Source organism: Vigna unguiculata, chromosome 4 (assembly GCF_004118075.2).
Source record: "Vigna unguiculata cultivar IT97K-499-35 chromosome 4, ASM411807v1, whole genome shotgun sequence".
In the NCBI taxonomy this organism is placed as follows: domain Eukaryota; kingdom Viridiplantae; phylum Streptophyta; class Magnoliopsida; order Fabales; family Fabaceae; genus Vigna; species Vigna unguiculata.
This window is the reverse complement of record NC_040282.1, coordinates 29,672,739-29,679,767: the sequence shown is the minus strand read 5'-3', so window position 1 is coordinate 29,679,767 and position 7,029 is coordinate 29,672,739.

Here is a 7,029-nt window from a genome sequence, read left to right as displayed (position 1 = left end):
TCCAACGTCTGCCTCTCCCTAATCGAGCTCAAGAAGTCACTAGATATAGTCAGGGTACTACATCTAATGAACTCAAACCCTAACTCCACCTGTAGCTTCATATCTCAGAATTTCTCTAGTAGCTCCACCTCCTTAATCATGAGGTGTGCAGTATGCACTGTTTTCCTACTCAAGGCATCAACCACCACATTCGCCTTCCCCGGATGGTATAGCAGTTCAAAATCGTAGTCTTTCAAGAACTCCGTCCACCTCCTCTGTCTCATGTTCAGCTCCTTCTAATCAAACAGATATTTAAGGCTTTTGTGGTCACTGAACACGCGAAACTGAGCACCATAGAGATAGTGCCTCCAGATCTTCAAAGCGAACACTATGGCAGCCAACTCTAGGTCATGAGTGGGGTAGTTACGCTCATACACCTTAAGTTATCTGGAAGCATACGCCACTGCCTTCTTCTCTTGCATTAGCACGCAGCCCAACCCCAGGTGAGAAGCATCACAATAAACTTTAAAAGGTTCTCTAACATCGGGGATCACTAATATAGGAATTCGTCAATCTCCGTTTAAGCTCCTCAAAACTCTCCTCACACTTGTCTGTCCAAGTGAAAGGTTGGTCCTTCCGTGTGAGTTGTGTCAGAGGCGCCACTAACTTGGAAAATCCCTCTATGAATCTCCAATAGTAGCCAGCTAGACCCACAAAGCTTCTTATCTCTGTTACTGACTTGGGACTTTCCCACTTTACCACTGCCTCAACTTTTGCTAGATCCATAGCTATACCTTGTGCAGATATCACATGCCCCAAAAATTGTACCTCGTCCATCCAGAACTCGCACTTAGACAACTTGGCATATAGTTGCTTCTCCCTCAAGACACTAAGCACCAACCTCAAGTGTTCTGCGTGTTCCTCCCGAGTCCTAGAATAGATAAGGATGTCGTCAATGAAGACAACAACAAACTTATCTAGAAACGGTATGAAGATCCTGTTCATATAGTCCATGAATACTGCCAGGGCATTGGTCACACCAAACGGCATCACCACGTACTCATAATGTCCATACCATGACCGGAAGTAAGTCTTCTATACGTCATCCGCCTTCACCAAAATCTGGTGGTATCCCGAATGTAAATATATCTTCGAGAACACCGATGACCCATGCAGCTGATCCATCAAGTCATCAATTCTCGGGAGGGGGTACTTATTCTTGATTGTCATCTTGTCCAACTGCCTGTAGTCCACACACAAACATGAACTCCTGTCCTTCTTCTTCACCAACAACACTGGTGCTCCCAAGGTGAGGTACTAGGTCGGATGAACTATTTCTTCATCAGCTCCTCAATCTGTTTCATGAGTTTCACCAACTTCGCTGGAGCCATACAGTATGAAGCCATCGATATCGGGCCGGTTCCTGGTACCAGATCGATAGAGAACTCCACCTCTCTGTGGGGAGGCAACCTTGGCACTTCCTCTAGGAATACATCCTCAAATTTTTGCACCACTGGTATGACGGACTTCATCTGTCCTCCTTCCACCTCTAGATGTGTGAAGATCACGAAGCACTGAGCACCACATTGCAACTCCTTCAGAACCCCTTGGGACGATAACAACTCAGGCTCCTTTGAGTCAGGAAATAACAATCTCTTTTCTCGGCAATCTATAAGAATGCAATTGGCAGAGAGCCAATCCATCCCCAAGATTACCTCCAACTCTTGTAGAGGCATGCAGATTAGGTTCACTTTGTACATGTGTTCCTCTACCTCCACTGAACACCTAGCACATAAGGACGACGTCCTGATCAAACCCGATGCCAGAGTAGACACCGCAAGCTCACACTACAGCTCGCACATTGGCATACCCAACCGTTCCACACATGCATTTGACACAGAGGAGTGTGTCGCTCCAGAATCATATAACACATAACATTTCATCCCATCTATCAAACAATAACCCATAACCAGGTTACCTGACCTTGCAGCCTCTGCTCCGGTCAAGGCATACACCCTGCCTGTCGCCTAAGGCTTGTTGCCTCTGTCCCTTCGCTGATGGTGGTGAGGAGTCTGAATTGGAGGGCGTGTCACTGCCATAGCAAGGTTGGGGCAATCCTTCCCAAAGTGGCCTTTCTTGCCACAGTTGTTGCAGCGACGGTAACCCTCCATACGCGGGGATGCGTTCCTCAGATGGGGGCCTCCACATATATAACACTGTACTCTGCCCGACTAGAGAAGGAAACTCCTAGACCCCTGGGACTAATGGTGGGGTCTATCATATGGCCTCCTCTGCTCCTCATGCCTAGGTTTGGACCCAGATGGTCCACCAATCCTCTGTAGTTGTTGGGGCTGCTATGGGCGCTAGCCTTCTACCTCACGTTTCATCTTCTCCATCACTCTGACCTTCTCCACTAGAGCGGCAAAGTCCTTAACGGACAAGGGAGCCACCATCAAACAGATATCACCGTAGAGGCCATTCTCAAACTTACGACATCTTCACTCCTCATCAAGTGGCAGGATGTAGAAGCGGCTGAGGTGCTTGAATCTCTCTGCATACTCTGCCACGGTCTTCTCCCCTGAGTCAACTGGAGGAATTCCACCTCCTTGGCGTACCAGATGCTGTCTAGAAAATACTCAGAGAGGAATCTCTCCCTGAAAGCCTCCCATGTCACCTGCTCATCTCTCTCCTCTAGGATGGATTTGGTGTTGATCCACCAATGCTTCGCATCCCCCGTGAGCATATACACAGAGAACGTCAGCCTGTTCTCCGCGGGGCACATCTTTGCATCACAGATGCGCTCCAGGTCCTTCAGCCATTGGTTCGCGACATCCGGATTACTCTTCCCATCAAACTTCACTGGGTGGTTGTTATGACTTTGACAAGTGTACCAAGTCGCGCAAGTAGTAACCAGTAAGACCGGGATATCGTTTCCCAAGAGACTCGTGTATACTAAATAATTGTGTAATTAGTGATTAATTTAAACTAATGAATATATTCAAGATTTGGGTTTTTATATGCAAGAAAGTTAATATTTCATAAACAATTAAAATTGAACTTGGATATTTGAAGACTCTAGAAAATGGTAAAGGCTAGAAATGCAATGGATTGATATTGTTGGAGTTAGACTTCACCTACTTCACTCTCATGTAAATTAAGCAATAAAACTCTTCTCCATTAATTACTAATGTCAACCCACAAGTTTACTCAAACTCTAATCCCTTAGTTGAATGAGCCTAGGTTTCCTTATTTAGAGTCAATTCCTTGAATCCCTAAATAAACAAACCCGCTTTACAAATTAGGGTTTAAGACAACTAATGAGTCAAGTTCCATTCCTAGATACAAGTTCCATTAGGTATCTTGTTCCAATTCAAGGTTTCAAGAGATATTTTCCAATACCTAATGACCCAAATATCATGCAATGAATGGGTATAACAAAGCAAGCTTTAAATGCATAAACAAAGATACTAGAAATCAATGGAAGAAGCATATATATATTCAAACCATTCGAAAATACATAAGAGTTCAGTGGCTACATCTAACCCCAACAAAAATGGGTTTAGCTCTCCATTGTCATGGAGAGCTCAAGCTTACAAAATGGAAATGGAAGAGGGAGGAGACACAAAGAGGAAGATGGAGTTGTTCCCACAAGCCCTAGCAGACCTCCAAGCGCTCCAAGACGTGTTGTTCGTGCTCCAAAATGTCCAAGATCCTTTTCCCCTCGCGAAAACAGAAGAAAAGGAGCCAACTTGCCACATCAACGAACAATGGCGCCTGGCGGCAGGGTCTCACCGCCAGGCGGTATCGGGCAAACAGGGGGCAAAACTGGCAGCTACCGCCCGGCGGTGTCCAGTTACCGCCAGGCGGTTCGTAACAGGGGCGCCTGGCTGGCGCTTGGTTGGCGCTTGACTGACGGTCTGTTTCGCGTGGCGCTTGCTTCGTGTCACCAGGCGCTTCCTGTTGACATTTTTCTTCTTCTCCTTGCTATTCCGAGTCACTCATTAATCTGGATTTTTGGACAAAGCTTCCCATCTACAAAAAGGACACAAAAATGGGGATTAGTGGTATATTTAGATAAATATAACCCAAAATGTATTTATTTACAAAAGTAAGGTAAAATTGAGGATTAAGTAGGTTAAAAGCTTTGGAAGAGATGATTTTGCTAATGAAATATAGCTTGGATAATGGTAAAAATTAACATTATCAGTGGTGCTTCAGAAAATCTTCTAAACTCCACTCCCTGGCTGCTGGTCGTGGCTCAAGACCAAAAGCGGGTGCAGTAGTCCTGTTCTCCTCCAGCTGGCGGAGGGCCTCCATATGCTGTCGATGAGCATCCTCAGCAGCCACTCTTGCAGCTTCCATCTGCTGCGTCACCAACTGTTGCTGCTCGAGCGACACTGCTTGTCGCTGCATAGATGCCTCGTGCTGCTGCATCATTGCTGTGCTTTGCTGAGTCATGGCGGCCACCACGCTTCTATTGCTTTGGCGATATCTGGCACATCGCCATGGGAGGATTGGGAGGTCCTACGATGAGGTGTCATAGTTCACTAGCACACAGAAAATTACTTGGTTAGGCTTGATAAGACATGATCTTAACTAAAAACACTAAGAGAAACACAGAGAAAGCTAAGCAGACATTCAAGTCCACAGAACTAAGGAATGACCGCTCTAATATCATAAATGTAACACCCCATTTAAATAATAAACATAATTAAAGGAAGCGTTACACATGATAATACAGAAATGCAGTCTTGGAGTTTAAACACAAATCCATACAATCCAAGGTACCCAACTATGCCAAAACGAACCAGATACAAATATTCAACAATAAGAAGATTGGGAATTTTAAGAATAGCCAATACATGGGTCGTGGCCTTAAAGAAAACCCAAAGAAGAGAATCCAGCCCAGATGGTTAAGCAGCGGAGTCACCGTTCCCCTGTTAACTGCGAGGACCTCTCACATATGCTCCCATCAATAAATTGATGATCATCACAAAAGAGAAGAGCCAGATACAAGACAACCCGACAAACAAATAGGGTAAGCTAGAATAAAACAGTTCATCAAGTAGTCACATGCTATTCCATAATCCAAGCATTTTATATATCATCCAAACATGTTCTGATTTCCCAAACAATACACTAGACTCTGACCCGACTCATTCGGATACATACAGTCTGGTCGGATTCAGCGGATGCTTACACTTGTGGTGGATACCTCTGTTCACCCCCGAGCTGCTCACCCTTGAGCTATGTGTTACAAGTGTTACAATGAATCAATTACCTCACACACAAGGTTAGCCCTTAATGAGTTTCAGGCCTCTTGCTACTCTCACCACAAGAGTCAGTCCGCTCTAAGTGAGACTAACTAACTCCTTAGAGTGTCAGGATGCAACCTTACCTTGAATCCTTACCAAACCATATAGATGGGGCACCACCATGGATACCCATTAACAGGAGTCATGAAATTACGTCCCGACCACTGAAGCACTACCCTGAAATCCCACCTAGAGATCTCAAGGATTTAGGCACTGACCACACACTATACATATTCAATCAATCATGAAATATTCACCACACATGTCAATATCATGTTAATCTTTGTAACCACCCTCATTCGTATCTCATATTTAGTCAACCATAGCTCAACCTCCCCAAAGCCATGGAAATAGAATCGTACATCATGCTAATACCATGCCAAGCATCATCACTCATTTTCCATGAATCCCTCCACATTTCATATCAATTCTATAAACATCCCATCATATTGAATCCATGAACCAGTCCCATACATACACATCATGCATCCCACGCTTTAAGCAGATCAAATCATCCAAAATATATTAATCACACAAGAATCGGCAAGGGAAACAGAACTTGGTGCATTCTCGCCCAGCCTCTCGCTCAGGCAGAGGGGTCTCGCTCAGGCGAGGGCTCGAAAAGAGGAACAGTGGCGCTGTCACGCACTTTTGCTTATGCGAGACCTCCTCACCTAAGCGAGACGTGCTCTCGCTCAAAGCTGGAGCTCATCGCCTGAGCGACAGCTCGCGCAGGCTGAAATGGGCGAGTACTGCTAGTCTCGCTTAGGCGAGACAGGTCGCTTGGGCGAGATATGCAGGACCCTCCACTATTCACGCATGCACAGACCAAACATTTTACTCACATCAAACATACCGTACATATTCACAGCACTAAAACTTCAATCATACATTCAATATCACAAAAATGGCCATAAAACTCATCAATATAGCTTAAGACACAAACTCTAACTTCCCTTACCTGGAAATGGGTTAAATGGGGGCTTTGGCAGCCAAGCGTGGAAAACACAAAACTCTAGGAACGAACGAAAAAGATGGAGTAGAAAGCGGGTTTGAGCTAGCTTGAAGATGACGGAGCCCTAAACCCTAGCAGAGCTTCTGTTATGTAAGAGGAAGGAGTCAAGGCTTGATTTGGTAAAGTGAGAGTAGAATCGGAGTCTTGACTACTTTAGGGGCCTTGGCACCCCATGGACCAGTCATTAGGCCCATCTGCTTAGGATAATCCTTTAAGACTTGGGACCAAAAAAAGAGAATAGAAATAAAATGGGTTTTACATCCCATAAGAGATTCACTTTATTAAAATCATTATAACTAATCGAATTAATTGGGATAAAATAAAGTATGGAAGTATAAGGTTGGTTGGCCACAATGCACCTTGAATCTCAATATGCAATCTGCCCCCTACTTAGTGTTTAAAACGTTGGATATGTTTATAGATGATTTTTTAAATAATTTTAAAATAAGAAAGTGGAAAATAGTAATAAATGTTTCAAAAGTTAAAATTAGTTTTTATTAATTCATTAAAATTTTATTATATAGTTTTCTCAAAACATATGTTTTTAATTTATACATAAATTATTTTAACATATGAAAAAAATTAATCTTACTTTTTTTAACTTATTTTCATAATTTAAAAGTGTCTAGACACACTACTAAAACAACTCATACTTTCTGCCAATTTTGTATTGAAATTTTTTTCGTAGAAAATACTTATAAATTTTGTTATGAAAAAAAA